The sequence below is a fragment of the Pelophylax lessonae genome, assembly GCF_965119305.1.
Source record: "Pelophylax lessonae genome assembly, chromosome: 4".
NCBI lineage: Eukaryota > Metazoa > Chordata > Amphibia > Anura > Ranidae > Pelophylax > Pelophylax lessonae.
The window spans coordinates 615124114-615146758 of NC_138771.1; the positions used below are offsets into that span (position 1 = coordinate 615124114).

Genomic DNA, 22645 nt, shown 5'->3' on the forward strand with positions numbered 1-22645 from the left:
TATGACGAATTTACACTATATGATTATATAATGGACACATATTTTCAAAGCTTGCCACACCTGATTTACATTATTGAACAAACAGGTCGTTCTTTGAAGCATTACATCAAATACAGCAAATGACAAATACACTTTAAAAATCATTATTAAAAAACCTACGTGGGCACACAACTGGCTCTCCGACACTTGGTCCAGGATTCTCAAAATTTTCAGATGTGCCGGCAAGGCTGCTTGGCAAGTTGCCATGAGATGTTGTTTCGGATGTATGAACATCCAATCCGGCTGGAGATGCCACATCCTCGCATGAGGGAACATCTGCAATGTAAATTTGTAAGGGAATACAAGAATATAAGGTTAAACAATCATTGCAAATACACATATTTCTATTATCCCACTACCCAAAAATCTGTGCCTACCAACCTTCATGTTGCTCCGGTGGCTGGACACTTGTTGGCTCCACCATTATTAATTCAGGAAGAATGTCTTGATCTACATAATACAAAAAAGTTGCCATATCATAAAAGTCACAAGAGGTACATTTGTTAGGACATGGTGCCCTGCTTGATAGCTATTTTATGAACAAATATTAAGACATGTACATGGTTATCTCATAAAAATATGGTACATTAATGTTTGACTGTGCATAGGAACCAATTACCTTTTGGAGAATGTGTGCCAGCATCTGGGCCCATGTCCTCAGCTTCTTCCTCCACTGCAGATGGAGCTGCCAAATTCCCTGCACCTCTCCTCCTCCTTTCCCATTCTTTGGCTTTTAGTTTTCTTTTTTCTCCTATTTCAAGGTTAGAATAATGGAATAATAATATGTGAATAATAGGAATGTTTGCAGAGAAAATTTGTGCCAAGAAAGAACATTCGTTGCAATACAATACATATATTTTTAACTATGGCTTCCTGTCTTTTAATGTAATATACTAAAAAATCAACAATAGATCGATCTAATCACGACATGACCAATAAAATGAGTAATAGTACTTTTTATATAGACATTAAAATCTAGACATGTTAATACAACATACACCAAATTTCAAATATACATATTGCATGATAAAATAACTAACTTACTTTTTTTCAGAATACGATGGATTTGCCCAAGCTGATCTTGCTCACGATGTTTTAAATCGGACCATCGTTTCCTGATTTGATCTTTGGATCGCTCCACACCGTACTTTTTTTTAAACAGGCCACCACCTTGTCCATAATGCGGTCTTTCCTGGCATTGGGCCTCTCGTAATTCTCCAACTTCCCATCATAGTCCATCCTTTCTAGGATTCCAACCATCTCCACCATTTCCCCCTTGGTCATGGGTGTAGCTTTGGTTTTTCTGGTGGGCCAACCACTTCGGCCCACACTAGTAGTTGAACTCTCAGATCTTTGAGACATGTTTCTTGCCAAAGATTGTTCCACCGCCTCAGGTGTGTGTGTGTCGCATGTAGGGCTGATCTTCGGCACGTACACACCCCTGCACAAGCCCGCCACTGGAGGAGGAGTTGACGCATGCGCTGTATTTAAAGGACGCCAGATCTTTCGGTCGACAATTCGCTAGCGGACATATCGTTGGTTGGAGCATGAGCGATCGGCGAATCACGACTCTTCCCCGCAAACAAAGGTACGACTATTTGATTAGAAAGTGTGTGTTTTGGGCCCTATACAGCTTTTATTAGGAATATTTTTATTATGTCCCAAAATACATGCTATTTTACTATGTTTTGTGTTGTGTTGTGTCTTGCAGGCATATACTGTACTGCAAAATGGTGGACACTTTCACCAACCATGAGTTCTTGCTCCAGTTTATTGAGGAGTACAGGCAATTGCCCTGTTTGTGGCAAATCAAATCTGCAGCATACAAAAATAGGCAGATGAAACAACAGGCCTATGAACATCTAGTGGCCTTGTACAAGCCCATATATCCGAGGGCAAATATTGATTACATTAAAAAAAAAATAAACAGCATTCGCCCTGCCTACAGACGAGAGGTGAAAAAAATAGAAGATGCCACAAAGTCTGGAGCAGCTGCAGAAGATGTCCCTGTACCACGGCTGTGGTACTTTGACAACCTGAGATTCCTGGCAGATGCGGAGGAATCCAGGGCATCCATTTCCACACTGCCTTCTACTTTGGCAGAGGCCTCTGTTGATCCCAGCCAGGAGGAAGATATCCTGGAGGAGAGTTTGACTCAGGTATGGCATTTCACAATATATTGTCTGGTAAAAATGTAATCATGTAACAAAATTATAAGCAAAACCATAATTGACCCTTTATGTAAACGGGCATAGCAAGGGGTTGGCATGACAGGCAACCGCCAGGGGCGCAGGCCATTGGCATTGGCATTGGCATTGTTTTAGTGATTTTTTCTAAATCCACTCAGCCTGCACACCCCAGAACCCCCAGTTTGCAGGCGGATTCATGCAGGTGTAAAACATTGAGAGCTGCTTCATGCAGGTGTAAAACATTGAGAGCTGCTTCATGCAGGTGTAAAACATTGAGAGCAGCTGAGCCAACAGACCAGGAGACTGAGACTGCCTCTCACTGCATCCCCAGCACACCTCCGGTCTTAACAAACACTGCTATAGCCTCAGCACACCTCCGGTCTTACAAACTCTGCTGCATCCCCAGCACACCTCTGGTCCTAACAAACACTGCTGTAGCCTCAGCATTCCTCCGGCTCAACCTTTTTTTTTAAAAACTAACAAACTATCAGCTCCTGCAAATGATACATCCATCCTTGCTTCCATGTCTCTGGTCTCTCACTCCGGGTCAGCAAGGCATGTGGCTTCCTTATTCCTGTTTACCTGCACCGCTTCACCCTCAATGCCCTCCATCAAGCCCTCTGCAAGTTCAGGCCCCTCTCTCTCTGCAACCCCCCTCCTCTCTCTCTCACACCCCCTCTTTCTCTCCCTCTCTCTATCTCTCACCCCTCTCTTTCTTGTTTTTCACACCTGAGACCATGATTGCCCACTAGAGAGCTCTACACTGGGCAAACAAGGGACAAATGAGAAACATTTAATGCCCTTTTAGATTTTTTTGGGTGGTTACATTTTTACATTGATCTTGGGGGGGGGGGGGGGGGTTGTTGCCAAATACAGCTCCTCAACAAGGGCACTGGAGACCCTAGATACGCCACTGTATGTAAAGTCTGCTATTTGTTCACAATAATATAACAAACATGCATTTTTATATACACTATAACATTCTAATCAATTGTTCATTTCATCAACAGGGAAGTGTCACTGAGGAGGAGGCAGGTTGCAGCCAGGAGGCTGTGGAGCTGTCGGAATTATTTCCACCACCTCCTGCCAAACGCAGACAAAAAAGGAAAAACATTGATGACATCACCGACAAGTTCATAAGTGAGGCCACCATAGCCCTCCGTCGGAAACCGTAGGCACATGAATCCTTCGGAAATATGACAGGGAAAACTTTAGGGCAAGTGGACCTACTGCAGCGGCAATATGCCCAAAAAATAATTTTAGATGTGCTACACAAGGCGGAAAGGGGCTGCCTTACAGAGCACAGCCACGTGTGCGATTAGCACCCGTGCCCTCCACCTCCACAACAACAGCCACCACCTCGCCAAATGCCACATGGCAGCCAGTGGCAATATAGCCAGCATGATGCCAACATGCCCTCATGGCAGCCTGATTATAGTTATAATCAATTATAATTTTTGTAACCTACAGACTTGTATAAAGTACTCGAAATTTCTACTTGAGTAAAAGTACAAGTGCTCGATCAAAAAGGGACTTGAGTAGAAGTGGAAGTGCTCGCAGAAAAAGTTACTTAAGTAGAAGTACTAAAGTATTCAACATTTTTTTTACTTAAGTATTGCAAGTAGTTTTTTCAAAAAATTTGCTACTTAAGTACTAAAAGTAAAAAGTACCAGTAGTTTTGAAAAAAAAATTCTACTCAAGTACTGAAAGTAGAAGTACAAGTACTGTGTTATGTAGTTATTAAAGAAAGAAGTCAAAAGTTTGAACATCATGGTGGTTTTTATTATTTCAAATGATTTATTCAAATGATTAACCTGTGTTTGTTAGTAGTTTCTTGATGCACTTTAAGCGCTGTAGCACCATTTATTTGTTTGTTTCATATTTTCTTTTTATTGGAAAGATTTGGTATAGCAGCTTTTATTATACACAGCCTTTATTTTCTGATGCGCTGATTTACAAATGACATTATACACATTTTTTTGAGCTTTATGTAACCTGCCATCTACTGTTCTGGCAGTGGTAATTTTTTTAAAAGTAACGAGTAACTATGCAGCACAAAAAAAAAAATACTTGAGTAGAAGTATTGAAATCATCGAAAAAATGTAGTGAAGTAAAAGTAGAAGTAGGAGAAAAAAATTCTACTCTAGGAAAGTACAGATACCGCAATTCGGTACTTAAGTACAGTACTTAAGTAGTTCTACTTCGTTACTATACATCTCTGGTAACCTATTATTTATTTTACCCCTGTTTCTTATTTTATAAGTTAATTTAGTCCAAATCGACCTTTTTTATGTTTATTTTTTTAATACGGAAAGTATTAATATTTTCTGTTTGTTTTTTCTGATTTAAAAAAATAAATAAGATTGCAATTAAAAAATGGCGTATCTTAATTTGTTAACATGTTGAATATTGTGCATAACCAGCCAAATATGTTTGATACATTAATTCATAAAAGAATAAAGGGACATATCAATATTTAGATCTTTGCAGTCAAAATACAAAGATAATGGTGAAGAGTTAAAATTATTTAATTCTAAATTTTTATATAACAGATAGAATAGACAAACATTATCTTCATCATAACAGAACTCATGCCTTTTTATTTGAAAAGTATTGAATTATGAGCAGCATCTTCCTTCTTCTCACATTTATCAAGATTGAGCATGTGCTCCGCATTTCACATATTTTTTGGACTGCCGCGAGCCGAAAGTTCTTTCTGGATAAAATGTTGAGTTTACTTGAGAAAATTCTTCCGGGACGTTATTTGGTTCCGATCATGTGTGTTGAGATTTGTAGATGTGTGTCGGCCGAATTCTGTACTGACTGGCGAACAATCGGCCGTTCTGGTGTCGGCCTACAAAAATTTTAATGCTTGCACGACAGATTCTGTTCGGCCGAAAGTGCGCTGTCGGCTGTCGGCTGTCGGAAGCATCATACTAACAAGCCGAAAATCGGCCGATCGGTCGTCGGCCGAATCTTTTCGGCCGACAATCTGCACGTGTGTACTGGCCTTTCGTGCCTTATATTAGCCTCAGAACCTGTGTAATAATGTGTGTCCTGGTTTAAAGGGATGAGGTGGCAACCCTAGTGAACCCAGCATGTGTGAACTCAGCCTAAGACTTTCATGCAGCTTAAGTCTATGGCTGTTGAAGTTGCATGAAAGCCAGACCAAAATAGGGCATTCACTACTTTGAAGTTGCTGCAACTTTAAGTCGCACATATATGAACATTTATCATTGGAAAACATGGGGAACAACTTGTCATCTGACTTTGATGTCCAAAGTTGCATGACAAGTCAAACAGTGTTGCCAACCGCCCGTAGATTTACGGACAGCCTGTAAAACAGGGCACTTTTCTCCTGCCCGTAAATGCCCGTAGCATTTAGCAATCTACGGCGGCGGCGGCGGCAAGGTCAGAACTGCGCATGCGCGGCGCGCAGTTCCGGAGATCCCCGAGTTCTCTCGGATGCAGACTGCCAGACTCGCACTATTCGTCGGACGAGTGCCACGGTGAAGGCCCTCCTGCGCCCGCCCCTGCCTCCGCCCCCGCCGTCATTTAAGTTTTCCCACCGCCGCCGGCCGCCAGCGCCAGGTGCCAATGACAATGTGGAGTCACTGGACTAGAACTAGAAGATGCTGGACGCCCCGGGAGTCACTCTGTGGACTAGAACTAGAAGATGCTGGATGCCCGGATGGTGGAGTGGACAGAGCAGACTGTGACAGCACTGCAGAGGCAGAGCACAAGAGCAGAGGACTGGTGAGTGGGGCTCAGCAGCGCAGACTTGAGTAGTGTAGAGAGATGAGTCAGGGGACAGAGGACATCAGTGTCCTGCTCCTGTGCCCCCTTCACCTCTCCACAGGCAGTGTCACAGCTTCACTCTGCAGTAATGTCACTGATATGGCTATGGAGAGGTGAAAGGGACTTAGGAGGAGGACACTGATGTGGAGAGCTAATATGAAGGGGGACATAGGAAGAAACTACTGTGAGGGGGTGAGGAGGGCACTTCCATGTCCACGCAGGCTCTGACCATCTCCTGTATTATGTAAACAGTCTCTGACCACCCCCTTTACCATGTCCGCAGTCTCTGACCAGTGACCACCCTCTTTACCATGTCCGCAGTCTCTGACCACCCCCTTTACCATGTCCGCAGTCTCTGCCACCCCCTTTACCATGTCCGCAGTCTCTGACCACCTCCTGTACCATGTCCACAGTCTCTGACCACCTCCTTTACCATGTCCGTAGTCTCTGACCACCTCCTGTATCATGTCTGCAGTCTCTGACCACCTCCTGTACCGTGTCCGCAGTCTCTGACCACCTCCCGTACCATGTACGCAGTCTCTAACCATCTCTTGTCTTTTATCATGTCTGCAGGGGAGTCTGGACTCTGGAGAGGAGTCAGAGTGAGAGCGCTGCCGGGATGGGGGTCACGGGAGAAGTCAGATGTGTGGGGCCTGCAGAGTGGAGACCAGAGCCGTCTGACTGAGCCCTGCACAGTGCACTTGAGAGGAGGTCAGTGACAGCGCTGCCAGACCAGTCTGATGGGGGGGTCACTGATGTAAGGGGGCACTGATATAAAGATCCCTCTATATTAGTAACCTCTCCCCCCATATCTTAATGTATTCACTCTATGGAAGGTGGTCTCTGGTCACCAGATTGCCCCCCACATCAGAGTTCCTGGCATTCCCCTTTACATCAGAGTCTGCAGGATTCTCCCCTTACAGTGCGAAGGGGGAACTCTGCGGACCCTGATGTAAAAGGGAACTCTGATGTAAAGGGGAATGCAGTGGACTCTGATATAAGGGGGTTTCTGGTCACCAGAGCACCCACTTAAATCAGAGTTCCCCCTTAAATGGTTTTTGACTTTTGTTTAACCTAAACACATTGCTAAGAGCACTATCTACATGTTTATAGTTTAAGTATTAATATTTGCACGGTTTAGAACTGAAACCAGCCTGTTTATGTACATTGTTGCAATGCCAGTAAAAAATTGGTGCCGTCCGTAAATTTTGGACTTTCTGCCAGTAAATTTCCCTCCCGGGGCTTGGCAACACTGATGTCAAAGCTTAATAAAACAAGCTGAAGCTAGAAGCTAAATGGTTACTTTGCACAACTGCACCAGATTCTGTGTGCACCAATTTTAGTAAATCTCCCCTATGGTAATGGACTACCCTCTGTTGTAGTGCTCTAGATTGGCAAAAACGGTGCATTTCCAGTTTTAGATCATCAGTACATTGGTAGCTTATTCAAATGATTGAGCTGCCTTAACACATTGCATGTATGCAGCATTAATCTCATATACGCATGTGGCATCTTTGCACTTTGTGTCTAAGTGGACAGGCCTGAAAAGACCCTTTAGATATTGTAACAGACATATTACAGTGCAGTGGTAACCATATGTTCATTATGAGTTTAAGCTGTTCTGGTTTATTATACATTTGTTCAATCCAAATTACTGTATAAGAAAATACATAAACATTGCTGTGGTAGATTTTCACATATTACTATTTTGTTTTTTAAGAAGGCTTCCAATTATGGCACATTTAACACACAGTAGTTACATTGGCACAGCTTGGATCAATGTAGGAAATGGAATGTGCAGTATGTGCCATACCTTTTGGATCCCCATGGAAGCTTGAGATCACTGTAGTAGACACAGATACTACAGTGGTCTCCACTAGCTTCTGGGTCTTATGCCGAGTGGATGCGCTGCACCATTGTGACCACAAGAGGCCAATCAGCATGGATGCCATTCAGTTTACACTTTGCATTGTCTCAATGAATGCAAAGCAAGTAGGTGGGGAGGTGATGTCATGATCTCCACCTCATCCAAACATTCCTTTAAAAAATGCAAAGTATTCTCTGAATGGCGCCCATGCCAACTGGGGTTCTTCGGTGTTCACTAACCAGCAGGGCTGCTTGGCACAGAACTCAGAAGGTAGTGGAGATCATTGCAGTAGCAGTGCCTACTACAGTGATTTCCAGCTACCAGGGGGATCTCAATGGTTTGACTGCTTAAAGAATACTTTCCATTTTCTCAATGAAGGCAAAGTGTTCTCTGATTGGACAGGGTGGAGATTGTTGCATCACTACCTCGCCTATCCACCTCATAAAGAAAACTCTTTGCGTTTAGCACCCTCTAGTGTGTGCTAGAAGTAGATGTACATAGTTAGTAGTTAGTATAGGTACATTTTGGCTTGGCTAAAAGCCAAGCCTGAGTTAAATCTAGGTCAGGACTGGATGACTCAGCAAGCAGCATCTCTGATACCTCCCTCTGCTGGAACCTTGGAGAAGCTTCCAGAAGTATGGGTGGGGGTTAGGAGGGGCTGCTTGGAGCATTGATGAGGGCCCCAGCCAATCGTCAGCAAAATGAGCTGGCAGGGGGCAGGCCACCTCATAAATACTCATGGGTCCTGCAAACAGAGGCAGTTGGATAAAAGATGGAGATGGAGTGTTGAGGAGGCTGTCGATGGCCCTTGAGGGTGTCTCCTAGTCTGGGGGGGGTGACCCTCTACAACACATTGGAGAAATCCAATCCTGAAGGCACAGTAGCAAGAAGAGAACAGTGCAGAAGTTAGCTAGGAGGGCTAGTGAAAGAGGCAGCTGCAGCCAGACAGGTTGGCAGTGCCTTAATAGGTGGTGCTAGGACCAGTAGCCACAGGGATGTAAAGCTGGACATTGACTTTTCGCTACACACTTAAAGGGGGCCTCGGGTTCCTGCCTGTAAAGGGCTATTGCAAGCAAGCTAGTGCTGGAGGAAGAGAATGAGTGTATATAGACTGTATATAAGAGAAGTTGTCCCTGGTGTTGTTTTGAAGTCAAATGGGCATCCCATGATTTTCCCAATCCCTATCCAAGTTCTAATCCTTCAATAAAACAAAAAAAGCACTGGAATGTTTTCTGGCTCAAGTATGCCTGTGAAGATTCATTATGCCGGGCTGTGCAGGGTGAGGGATTCCAGTTCACTTGCGGACCCTTGGGGGGGGTGCGCTATATTTGGGGGCTCATCTTGGATGTAATAATACAAAAACCAGCCGCGCTTGGTCACACCACAGACAAATACAATTGATGTATGATGAACATCAGAAGGCTGCCAGTGCATAAACAAATATGTCAAAAATAAGTAAAAATGAAGTACAGCGCCAACAAATATTAAACACAAATGTTGGATATTCCAATTTGATGAAAAGTCCCACAAATGCAGATAATAAAACTCAAAAGTTGAAAGCCAAGAAGTCCAACACCAGGAGATGGGATCAATGAAGATTGAAAAAATTCACCATGTGCACCAGATAAAAGGGGTTTCTGCTTACCAGAACAGATTGACCACCGATTAGGGTAGGTCAAATTGAGCGTGTAATCACAGGTTTCCAAAGGTTCACCCTGGAATGGGCAGATCCCCAGTATTCAATCGATAATTGGTGCAAAGAGAAATCCCAATCAATAATCAACCTTAATATACCGTATACCTCAAAATAAAGAGGAAACTCCAATGGCATAGTACATTTCTTTAATGAATAATAAAGGAACAGATAAAAATGGCAACTCACATATCCAACCATATGAATGCGCATGGAATTAGGGAAGCCAAGGTCAGCGTGTCAACGTGCGGGAGTGCCTGATGCATTTCGTCCCAATTAGGACATTATCAAAGGCTAAGCCCGCACACGTCTACACGCTATTTATGTTGTATTGGCAGGAAATCACCAAGCAGGGTCACGGAAGTCCAGAAAGACAGGAAGTTCGTCAGAACCGGAAGTCATGTCATCGGTGCGTCACTTCCGGTTCACGGCTCACCCGGAAGAGAGCTTGCGTTCCACCGCTGCTCTATCCGTAAGCCACTCGCTCCCCTCTCCACGGTAACCGATTGATGCTTGTGCTCCAATCGAGAATACCTACTAACCGGCAATAGAACAACATCCTGATAATTCAATGGACATCAAAAACCCCAAGAGGGATAATATCGCAACTACAATGTGTCCTGAGTATTAGCCCAGAATTACTTCATAGCTGCTATAATCATGGGATAAACAGAAAAACCCATAATAAAATAGTGCACTATGGGAAAAAAACCCCCACAATGCAATATAACATTTCACAGGCACATAATGGAAATAACAAACATTGCCATTATCATAATATTAAAATATTAGTAACATAGGAATATAATATTAATATCATAGGGATATGACACCAATATCAACATATATCCCACATGAAAAATTAAGAGTAATCACTACTTCCAGGTCCGGCGCCGCATGGAGAAGGAGTGATTCACAGCAGCTCCGGCACGAACAGCTTATAAAGCCATCCATCCCTGCTCGCTGACACCCGGTCTCCACACAGACGCCGCCGGAGAGTCACTTACTCCCTCCTCCGCTCCCATGGATCGTTACCTCGTTCACGGAGCTGGCAGTGTCCCTCCACAGCCGCATCTGGATGCTGCTCCCCAGGCCTTCCCCAACACACTGGCAATATGGCCGCTGCTCCCGCCACGGACAGCGCAAGCCCGCCACCCACACTGCCTCTGTCCTTCTCTGCTATGGACCCCCAATATCATCTCATGGCCCAGGCAGTGGCCTCCATCCTCTCCCCCACTATCACAGAGGCGGTGGAGAGGGCTGTGACAGCGGGCATCTCACAGCTCAAGAAGGAGCTGGGAGATCAGGCCAAAAGGCTGATGGAGGTGGAACACAGACTCTCTGACCTTGAGGATGAAGTTCAGTCTTCCTTCACCAATGATGCCAAATCCCAGCAAACGCAACAATACCTGCTGGATAAAATTGACGATTTGGAAAACAACAACAACATGCGGATCATAGTCCTCCCTGAATCTTTTAATGCAAGTCTGCTCCCAGAGGTGTGCGCTTCCCGCATACCCCAGGCCCTTGGCATTCCATCTCCTTGCACTATTGAGAGGGCACATCGCCTGGGAGCACCCTCCAACGACCGCAAAACCCCCCGTCCTGTCATAGTGCGATATTTGAACTATGCTGATAGATTGCCCATACTGAAATCTTTCAAGAATGCCAAATCACTCACATTGGATGGCAGCAAATTACTTCTCTTTGCGGACTACTCCCAGGATTTGGCATGTAGGCGCAAGGCCTTTCAACCTTCCTGAAATGCCCTGTTTCAGAAGGGTCTAAAGTTTACACTAGCCTAGCCAGCTACCCTACGATTTACGGATCAATATGGGGAATCCAAAGCCTTCACACATCCTGAGGAAGCTATGGACTATATTCAGTCCCACCTGCATCTGTCCATGGACACTCTTCCCCCCGCTGCTCCCTCCGTCTCCCCCACGCACAGAGATCTACGGAGGGCCCGCAAAGATTCCCCCAAAAGGGGTCACTATTCTGAAAGATCTACACACAGAGACAGACTCCGATGAGCTTACATCGCCCCCGGTGGCGCCATGACTTCCTGTCCTGATATAGCCACATTAAGCGGTATATTGTGATGTAGCGTCTTTACTGTTTTGATCACTAATCAGTTTTGGTTTGCATATACGCTTCTATTTGCTCTGCTCTGACCGTTTAGGCCACATGTGCAAATGACTAGGCGTTCCTTGAGCTTGTTTTAACCGTTCATTCATTTTCATGGTTCTCTTCTTTTATTCTCCTCGCACAGCCTTGCCTTAGTCACTGCTTCTTATTGCTTCTTAAACCGGGGACGTTCAGCCTGGATTGTGTTTTCTCCTTCTTCTCTACACAGCATGTTGTACACATATCCTCAGCGAGCGGAACCAGTTGATGCACGGTAACGCTATCGGAGGGTCAGATACCATGCGGAAAAAAGTGAAGTCCATAGGTTTTCCGGTATGTTTCTATATGTTTTTGTGTACACCTTTGGTTTTGCCCCTCTCCACTCCGGATTCGCTGGAGTGCAGACGGCCCGAAACTGTTTTTCTTCCTTTGTCCCCCCTTCCTGCCACCCCTGAATTCTGGGGGGTGACTTCAACTCAGTGATGCCCCATAGTAGACCGGTTAGCAAGGCCATCCGATTCCACTTCAAATCATGTTGCGTCACCCTCATACCTCTCGACTTTTGCAGATAGCATTCACCTTACTGACGTGTGGCATCTTGCCAACCCGGTCGACGTGTCATACACATTTTACTCCCCCCCCCGCATGACTCCTTCTCGAGGATAGATTACTTCTTTGGCAACCCCTGTATAATCCAGTCCTTACACACTCCTGACATTACTGATATGGTCATCTCTGATTACTCGCCGGTCTCGGTTCTCCTTACCTTAACCCCCCAACAATCCACTTCTAAAATATGGCGCTTTCCCTCCTACTTAGCGGACAATGACGAACTTCGCTCTACCTTAGCTACCACATGGACCGATTTTATGGCCGACAACACCCAACACACAGACGACCCAGTGTTGCTGTGGGAGATGGGTAAAGCGGTCCTGAGAGGCCGGATTATTGCCTTTGCCTCGGCTTTTAAGAAAAAAGAAGCTGCCAGCTATACCCAGGCTAGTGCTACACTTCAAGCGGCTCACGCCCGTCTCCGGCAGCAACATTCAACCCAGAACATTACACTCTGGAAAACTGCCAAACAAGACTTTGACAAATGGGCAATGGGCAATGACACAGGAAGCCTTTCAGAAGTCAGTCCAAGATCTCCATTTCTATGTAAAGGTCCTTTCACCAATACCCCCATACACTCCTTAAAAGATTCCTTGGGGAAGTCGCATTCCACCCCGGAAGGAATCAATCAGATCATGGAGCAATTTTATGCCACCCTATACGAACCTGACCCTATTAACGAAGCTGAAGCCTTAGCATTCCTCCGTGACGTTACATTACCAAGACTCTCTGACTCCCAACTGTCCCACCTTAATGGCCCACTCACCATTACCGAAGTACAGGACGCCATATCCTCGCTATCCCTGGGCAAGGCACCGGGCCCTGATCGCTTCTCCTCTGAATTTTTCAAATTGACCAAAGACAGTATATCCCTTTCCTTACTCATCCTATTCCAACACATCCTGGATGGAGGTCCCTATATGCCGTCAGGAGCCCAAGCCTTTATCAAGCTTATCCCTAAATCTGGGAAGGACCCAACAGAACCGCGCTCGTATCGCCCAATCTCCCTAATTAACCTGGATGCAAAGCTACTGTCCAAAATCATGGGCAACTGCCTGGCGCTCATCATGCCCATGATCCTTCACCCTTCCCAATCCAGCTTTACCAAGGGACGCTCGGCCACTGCGAACATCCGCAAGGTACTGGCAGTGCTCTCCCATCACCAATCTCAACCCTCCTCTGACATTGCAATTCTCACGTTAGATGGCAAAAAGGCTTTTGATAATGTAAGTTTTCATTGGCTCAAACTCACTATGCAAAAATTTGGTTTTGCGGGTCCTTTCATGCATCTCATTGCATCCATGTATGCATCCCCCTTGGCGAAGGTAGTCACTTCCAATTTCATATCTAACAGTATTCCCCTACACAAGGGTGCCCGCCAGGGTTTCCCCCTTTCCCCCCTCCTCATCAATTTGGCTTTAGAACCTCTATCCGGCTATCTAGCGCTCCATGCCCCTCTGAAGGGTGTCCGCATTGGCCAGGAGGAACTGCGATCCGTCCTTTTCGCGGAGGACATCCTGCTGTTCACTTCGGACCCCGCAAACGACTTGAACATGGTCAAGGATATCTTTGACAGGTTTTGCTTATGTTCCGGGCTTCGGATTAATTATTCAAAAAGTGAGATACTCCCCCTGGGCTCCCCTCATGCTCCATTTTGGTCCTTCTCTTCCCCTTTCCCAATAGCCAAAACCCATATAAAATACCTAGGTATACTGATAGGGAGAACCCCGTCCTCCTTGTACCATCTAAATTATACCCCTCTCTTTGCCAAGCTCACCAAAGAACTAACCGGCTGGGCTAAACTCCCCCTATCGCTTATAGATCATTGCTAACTGTATACAATGGTCACGTTTCCCAAATTGCTGTACGTTCTCCAAACCCTGCCCCTTCTCATCAAACATAAGGACAAAAATGCTTTCCATAAATCACTTACATCTTTCCTGTGGTCCTCCAAGAAGCCACGTATAGCCCTTCCTAAACTCTATCCCCCCAGGTTTAGAGGTGGCATGAACCTTCCTGATATCCGCTTCTATGACTTCTGTAGCCTAGCGAGAGTAGGTCTAGACTGGATTCATGGTTCATCCAACTTCTCCAATTTCTCCCTTGAATTGCATATAGTCAAACCCTACACCTTGCCTGCCATATTGCATTGTTCAATGTCTGACCTGCCCTTACCACTTCGTCAACACATTCTGCTTAGAGACACTCGGGCTGCTTGGAAAGTATTGCGCAAAAAACTGGGCCTTCCACAACTCATCTCTCCTCACCTTCCCATTGGTGGTCACCCTGCCAGGGCCCACTTGCACCTGGAACAGATTTATTCCCATTGGGCATCCCTAGGTCTGTGCACCATAGCTCAAATGTATAACATACCCTCTGGAATGCCCCTCTCTTTTAATGCCCTCCGGGAACAATATGGACTGCCGACCTCCCACTACCTGTACATCCATCAACTTCATGCCTTCACCAACAAGCTGTGCTCAAAGGCCTCGACTCGCTTCGTTCCTAGCCCGCTGGACTCTCTTCCACACCATTCTCCACTGAAACTCTCCTAACTATACAGACCACTTCAGATTTTTCTCCACTCCGGCTCTAAGGGCTTTCACAACTCTTCCTGGGACGCAGCACTTTCTCTTCAAGCCACAAAACCACTTATCCTAGCAGGCTTCAACACCACGTGCACCTTCGTCTGCAACGCATTTTGGAGGGAACGGCAGTTCAAAATTTTGCATCATGCATACGCTCCATTCTCCTTGTCCCCTCTACACTCCCCATATCAAGGATGCTCCTGGTGTTTGGCCCACTGTCCCACTCTGATGCATAGACTGTGGTCTTTCCCATGTATTTCGGACTTATGGGACCAAGTTGAACTTCTATCCTATAGAGTCACGGGCCTGCAGCCCACCAAGGATCTGTTTCCTCTCCTATTCGGATATCTGGACGGACTACCTAAATCACCCTTGGGGACCCACACTCATCAATGGTCCCTCACCATAAGGAAACACAAGCTTTGGATTGCTCTGTGCTTTATGATCTCTAGGAGGGTCATTCTCCGCCACTGGGTTTCCTCTACTGTCCCGTCACTGCGGGAAGTTAAAGCCGATCTGGACTCTTTACTCCACAGAGAACATCTGGACATGCTTCTCCATAAAACTGATCCTTGCAAATTTTGGAGTAAATGGTCTGCCTTTTACGATACTCAGGACTTCTCCCACCTTCCTCGCAGCCCGAGTGGTCCTATGTCTCCCTCTTCCAACCAGAGAGGCCCTTCACCCCCAATACTCTCACCCAATTCTCATTTTATGACTGTGCCTTAGAAATAGTTTGAGTGTCCTGCATTGTCTTATTTGCTCACTGCTGCTTGCTAACCTGAAATGTTTACGGATATAGTTCACTCGGTCACTTTCACTTCCCCTTCACTCTCTTTTTTCCTCCCTTACTTCCTTCCCCCCTTCCCTCCTTCTATCCCGGTTACTTTTCATGAGTCCCTGCTGTTCATAATTCGTTACTGTATTGGGATGCCCATCTATCCCTCCTAGAGGGGGCAAGAAAGTAAATGTTGATCTTAGGCCTAAGATGCGCTTGGCGCATCCACAGTACTCCCTCCCCACTTTCCTCCTTTCCTCCTTACCTTTCTCCCCCCCTCCTCTGCCTTTTCCTCCCCTCTGTCCTTCCTAATTTCTTCCCCACTAATTGTTTGATAGAGATCATAACGGCTACACTTACGGATCATAATATGTTACAGTTCTCCATTTCTGTTCATACCTGGTAAGAGTGTCTGAATTTTGTTATTTGTAAAAATTTCTGAAAATCCAATTAAAAATGTTGTTAAAAAAAAAAGAGTAATCACTGATCATACTCAAAACTCTTAAAATAATAAATAGATCATAAAAGACCCAAGAGCCAAGATAAGAACATATTAAACATGTGACATATCACCCATATGTTTGAAATTATGCTAATAAAAAATTAAAGATATATATATAAAAATATATATATGCAAAAGGTGCCAGAAATCTCCCTATATGCAGAATGAGACCCAAGAGCCAAGATAAGAACATATTAAACATGTGACATATCACCCATATGTTTGAAATTATGCTAATAAAAAATTAAAAATATATATATGCAAAAGGTGCCAGAAATCTCCCTATATGCAGAATGAAACGTACAACTGCCCAGCAAACAACAGCCAGTCCTGGAACCAGGGATCAACTGTTATTAATAAAGCAGTTGACATCCCAGTCAACATTTAAACCATGTGGCGTATAACACTTTAGGTCGAAAATCCAATGTGTTTCTTTCCTTGAAATATCACGTCGCATATTGCTACCCCTCCAATGGGCAGTATAGTTGTCAATGCCTATAATTGATGTTCCTCTGACTTTTTTGTTGTGACATTCCAAATAATGTCGGGAGAAACTGTGTTTAGGGAACCCACGTCTGATATTCCCCAGGTGTTCGTTAACTCTCACCTGCATTGCTCTAATGGTCCTCCCAACATATTGGAAGCCACAAGGGCATTCCAAAAGATACACCACATTCTTAGAGGAGCAAGTAATGAAGGACCCAATGGTGTAAACCTTTTGTGTGGTGTTGGACGGAAAGGAATCAATCCTTCTGTTCTGAATGGCGTTGGCCCTACACACCACACATTTTCTGCATGGAAAAAACCCGCTGATCTGAGGGAAAAAAGAGGACTTAACTGGTCGGTCCACTACGTTAGGGGCCACTCTTAGTCTAAGAGGGGGAACTCCCCGATAGACCACTGTGGGTTGATCACCAACCACTGGTGCCAAGACCCTATCGTTTAGGAGCACTTTCCAGTGTCTAGAAAGAAACCGCTTAATATCCCTATATTGTTGGGTATATGTAGTAACAAATGGCACCCCAAGTTTATTATCATAAGCCTTATCTTTTGGCACGTCCGTCAACATTAAGGAAAAAAAAAAAACTTTAAGGACCTGTCTTTATTCGCCACTTCATGGATCACCCCATCGAGCTCTACCTCAGTATAGCCCTTGTCCATAAACCGCCTCCTAAGGATTTGGGCCTGCTGAAAGTAGTCAGCCAGATAGGTGCAGTTTCTCCTCACCCTAAGAAACTGACTCTTAGGGACAGAGTTTAACCAGGAGGGATGGTGAAAACTATCCCTCCCAATAAACCCGTTCCTATCCGTGATCTTAAAATAGGTAGTAGTCACTAAAGAGTCGCCACTAACCATAATATTCAAATCCAAAAAATGTATGTTCACCTCACTGGCTACATGCTGTCATTTTATACTGAAGATGTTGTCATTAAGTTCTCGGAAAAAATCATCCAACGATGCCGTCGTACCATTCCAGATAACGATCACATTTTCGATGTATCTTTTCCAGAGTATAAGCTCCGGTCTCTGGTCCTGAAAGATAAAGTCCTCCTCCCACTTCTCCATGAAAAGGTTGGCCACGCTTGGTGCAAATTTTTTCTTTTTAGCTTGGTGAAAATTTGACACCCATGGCCTCACCTTTGGTCTGTAGGTAATAGGAACCTCCAAACCAGAAATAGTTATGTGTCATGGCGAAGGAGAGGAGACTAAGCACCCAATTTTGGGAATAAGATAAGAATGACTCTACAGCACTCAGGCCATGGGCGTGCAAAATTATGGTGTACAGGGAGGCCACGTCCACCGTAGCTAAGATGTAGCCCCCTCCACACCACATCTCCCAACAGCCTCAAAACCTGAGTAGAATCCCGCAAAAATGTTGGTGTATTGACCACCAGCGGTTCCAGGTAGGCATCGATATACTTCCCTATTCGGGAAGTCATCAAATCTATCCCGCTTATGATTGGGCGTCCGTGAGGATGAACTGGGTCCTTATGGACTTTGGGGAGGTAATATATTACCGGTATTCTGGGAGTGATGGGGACCAGAAAGGCCTTTTCCTTTTTGTTAAGAATGTTATCCTTATAACCCTGGTTCACCAATTTAGTCAACTCAGTTTTATATTTTGAGGTAGGATTACCGTTCAAAGGAAGGTATGTTTCCTGATCGGATAGAATTCTGGACATTTCCCCCAGATAGGCAGATTTGTCCAAAATTACAATCCCGCCACCCTTGTCGGCTGGCCTCACCACTATATCCTCCCTCTTTTGTAGACTTTTCAAACCCAAAATAAACCTCAGATCACTGTAGGATCTTCTGATATTAAGGGTATCCAAGTCTTTGATAACCAAATCCCTGAAAACCCCCAATGAATGGGCGAGGGAACCAGGAGGGTTAAAGAGGGAGGCATTAGACAAACCTGAGTGTCTCACCCCCTCCCTAAAGACCACAGGATCCCTCACTGGGTTGGACAGCATGTATCGATTAATATTAAGTCTACGGGTGTACTTCTGAATGTCCATAAAAACCCTGAACTTGTCAAGTGGTTTAAATGGCACATGTTTAAGACCACGATCCAAAACAAACATTTCATCATTAGTTTAGGTAGACTGACTTAAGTTAAAAATGCCAACCCCTTTCATCCTCTTTCTTTTCTTTTCGCTGCCTCCACCCCCTCTGGTCCCTCTTCTTGATTTATGCTTTGGTCATACTCGTATCGATTCCTTTGAAAAAAACTCAGTTATCTCTGGGGGTGTTCAATATGTCTAGGCAGTTCCCACCATTGATCATGAGAGTAGTTAGACCTATATGAAGCGGGGTGGGGGAGTAATATACCTTTCCCCATAATCATCAAATTCGTCCCCTTGGTAATCCTCCAAGGGGGAAAATCTGTTATATAAAACAGTATGGTGTTTAGTTTTTTTACCCTTTTTCTTTTTGGGTCCACCTTTAGGATTAGGGGGCCTCTGTTGAATATATTGAGAAGCATTATAGGCATGTGAATAATCACCACTTGCTAACCTTCCCTGAGGCCCTCCTCCCCTTCTACACTGAGGCGATAACTGTGGAGGAGGCCTAGCTGGAGAATCAATAGATGCCCCTCCCAAGGGACGTCCCCTAGCACCCCCTCCAGATGGTCCTGGGGGGAAAGGGCTAGTGGATAACTGAGGACCAGAGTTGGATACCTTGCTCGCTTCCGCTTCAATCCTCTTTTTTTGCCACTTAAACACTAAATTAGCCTTATAATCTCACAAATCTCTGAAGAATTTCTTCAGTTTTTTAATTTTCTGTTCAGATTCCTCTTTCTCCAAAACCTTTTTAAGGTCATCAGAATTCTGAGGTATCCATATGAGGGGATAGTTGAGTTTTTAGAGTAGTTAACTCTTCCTCCAATTTAGTTAATTTCAGTTTTTTGCGCGTAATTAAGAATCTCAACATATTAAGACCTGCATCATTGAAAAATTTAAACCACAGGGCTAGGTCCCGCTCATCTTCCTGGGGATTCACCTCCCATCTCAAACTGCGAGGAACTAATCCCTCCTCCAAATACTTTTCTAATAGGGCTATATCCCAATTAGTATGTATTTCAGAAACGAATACATTCTTGAGTCTCAGAAACACACCACCCATGTCAGATCTTTCAGGATCAGAAGTGTCTTCAAAGGCCTCCTTAAAATTGGCAGTGTGCTTCTCCCTGAATGTAAAAATATCCATGTATGACTCTTGTAATAAACCAGCTGCAGCCAATACCACTCATAAGAGAACAATAATAATACAAAAACCAGCCGCGCTTGGTCACACCACAGACAAATACAATTGATGTATGATGAACATCAGAAGACTGCCAGTACATAAACAAATATGTCAAAAAATTGTAAAAATGAAGTACAGCACCAACAAATATTAAACACAAATGTTGGATATTCCAGTTTGATGAAAAGTCCCACAAATGCAGATAATAAAACTCAAAAGTTGAAAGCCAAGAAGTCCAACACCAGGAGATGGGATCAATGAAGATGGAAAAAATTCACTACGTGCACCAGATAAAAGGGGTTTCTGCTTACCAGAACAGATTGACTACCGATTAGGGTAGGTCAAATTGAGCGTGTAATCACAGGTTTGCAAAGGTTCACCCTGGAATGGGCAGATCTCCAGTATTCAATCGATAATCGGTGCAAAGAGCGATTCAGAAATCCCAATCACTGATCAACCTTAATATACCGTATACCTCAAAATAAAGAGGAAACTCCAATGGCATAGTATACTTCTTTAATGAATAATAAAGGAACAGAAAAATGGCAACTCACATATCTAACCATATGAATGCATATGGAATTAGGGAAGCCAAGGTCAGCGTGTCAACGTGCGGGCGTGCCTGATGCGTTTCGTCCCAATTAGGATATTATCAAAGGCTAGGCCCGCACACGTCTACACTCTATTAATGTTGTATTGGCAGGAAATCACCAAGCGGGGTCCCGGAAGTCCAGAAAGACAGGAAGGATCTTGGATATAGCCCACGGTAACCTGCTGTCAGGGCTGGGCCTTTCGCAGCTCTCTTCTCAATGCTCAGGCTGCTCAGCTGTCAGATAATTACCAGCCACTCATTGTTTCTACAATTACCTGGTTACCATTACCTGCCTCATTAGTCCAGCCTACAGCCAGCCCCTTTTGGCAATTTAAACTGCCTGGCTCATTCCTTCAGGGCCTTTGTCTGGTTAACATATCTAGTGTGTCTCTCTGCTGTGTTCCTGTTTGACTTTGCCTGGCTGATGTTTCTTCTGGTTCCTGATCCTAATCTTTGGCTTCTGACTACGCTGATTCCTAGCTCCCTGATTCCGGCTCGTCTGATTATGTTTTTGACTATGCTGCTGATTAGTTTTTTTTTTACTATTACTGGTAGGTGTGATTTTAACTGCGTTTTCTGTCTCAGGGTTCATGGTCCCTGACAAAAGCACAGCCGTTGCTTCTAGCAAATAGAGATTAATTGAGCTAGGGAACTGTGTTTTGTTCCAGGACCATTTTCCAGCTTCCCTTTAGGGGGAAGTGCTCCAGCTTAATTCTGTGTGCCTTATACCATGTTTTGAGTGAGCTGCAGGGACCTGTAGCTAGGATGTATATGTGTTGATGATATGCATTGTACATATGTGATTTTAAAAAAAAATGAAATTTTTGCTACTTGATAACTTATTTGTATATAGCCCCATCCAATTTGTTTCCCTTTCCCCCTTACACTGTATTTGTATGGGGTGCCTTTGCAGATGTACATATCTAGCAGTTAGTGTAGGTAAATTTTTGCTTGGCTAAGAGCCAAATCTGGATTGAATCTGGGTCTGGGCTAAGTGACTCATGGAGGCTGGACGACTCAGCAAGCAGCATCTCTGGTACCTCTCCCTACTTGCTGGAACCTTGGAGAAGCTTCCAGAGGTATGGGTGGGAGTTAGAAGGGGCTGCTTGGAGTGTTGATGAGGGCCCCAGCCAATCGCAAGCAAAATGAGCTGGCAGAGGGCAGGCCACCTCATAAATATTCATGGGTCTTGCCAGCAGGGGCAGTCGGGTGGAAGATGGAGATGGAGATGGAGTGCTGAAGAGGCTGTTGGTGGCCCTTAAGGGCCCCCCCCCCCAAGTCTGGAGGGGGTGACCTCGGGCCCGGGGCTTAGGTGCTGGATGGACCCTCTACAAAACATGGAGCAATCCTATCCTGGAGGCACAGAAGCAAGGAAAGGACAGTGGGAGAGAGTCAGCATGTCTGGAAGATCTTCTGAGGAATCAGCCGGGTGGGCTGGCGAGTTTTTCAGTCTGAAGAGGACTGTGGTGAAGTTAGACTGGAGGGGTAGTGAAAGGGGTATCTGCAGCCACATGGGTTAGCAGTGCCTGAAGAGGTGCTGCTGGGATCAGTAGCCAAGGAGATGTAAGCTGGACACTGACTTTTTGCTACACACTTAAAGGGGGCCTCTGGTTCCTACCTGAAAAGGACTATTGCGGCAAAATCTAACTGTTTTCCTTTTGTCAGATTAACCATCAGTGTGCTAGCTGGAGTTCTGCAAGCAAGTTAGTAATGAAGGAAGAGAAGGAGTGTATACAGACTATACATAGGAGATGTTGTCCCTGGAGCTGTTTTGAAGTCAATTGGGCATCCTATATTTTTCCCAATCCATATCAAAGTTCCATTCCCTCAATAAAACAAAGCACTGGACTGTTTTATGGCTTAAATGTGCCTGTGAAGATTCATTGTGCCTGATTGTGCAGGGTGCACTACACATTCATTGAGAAAATGGAAAGTGTTCCCTGAATTATGGCCATGCTGAGCAGGCAACCTTCAGTGTTTGCCATGTAACAGGGCAATTGATTGGACCCAGAACCCAGAGTGATCACTGTAGTATCAGTGACTACTACAGAGATTTCCAGCTTCCATAGGGATCCCACAGGTGTACCACATACAGTACATACTTACGTTA

The 22645-nt window shown here is 44.8% G+C and overlaps 1 protein-coding gene across 1 annotated transcript in view; it reads right to left on the reverse strand.

Moving 5' to 3' along the window:
* Positions 1–22645, reverse strand: part of LOC309553570 (venom factor-like) — a 424228-nt gene that overhangs the window by 100640 nt on the left and 300943 nt on the right. The window lies entirely within an intron of this gene.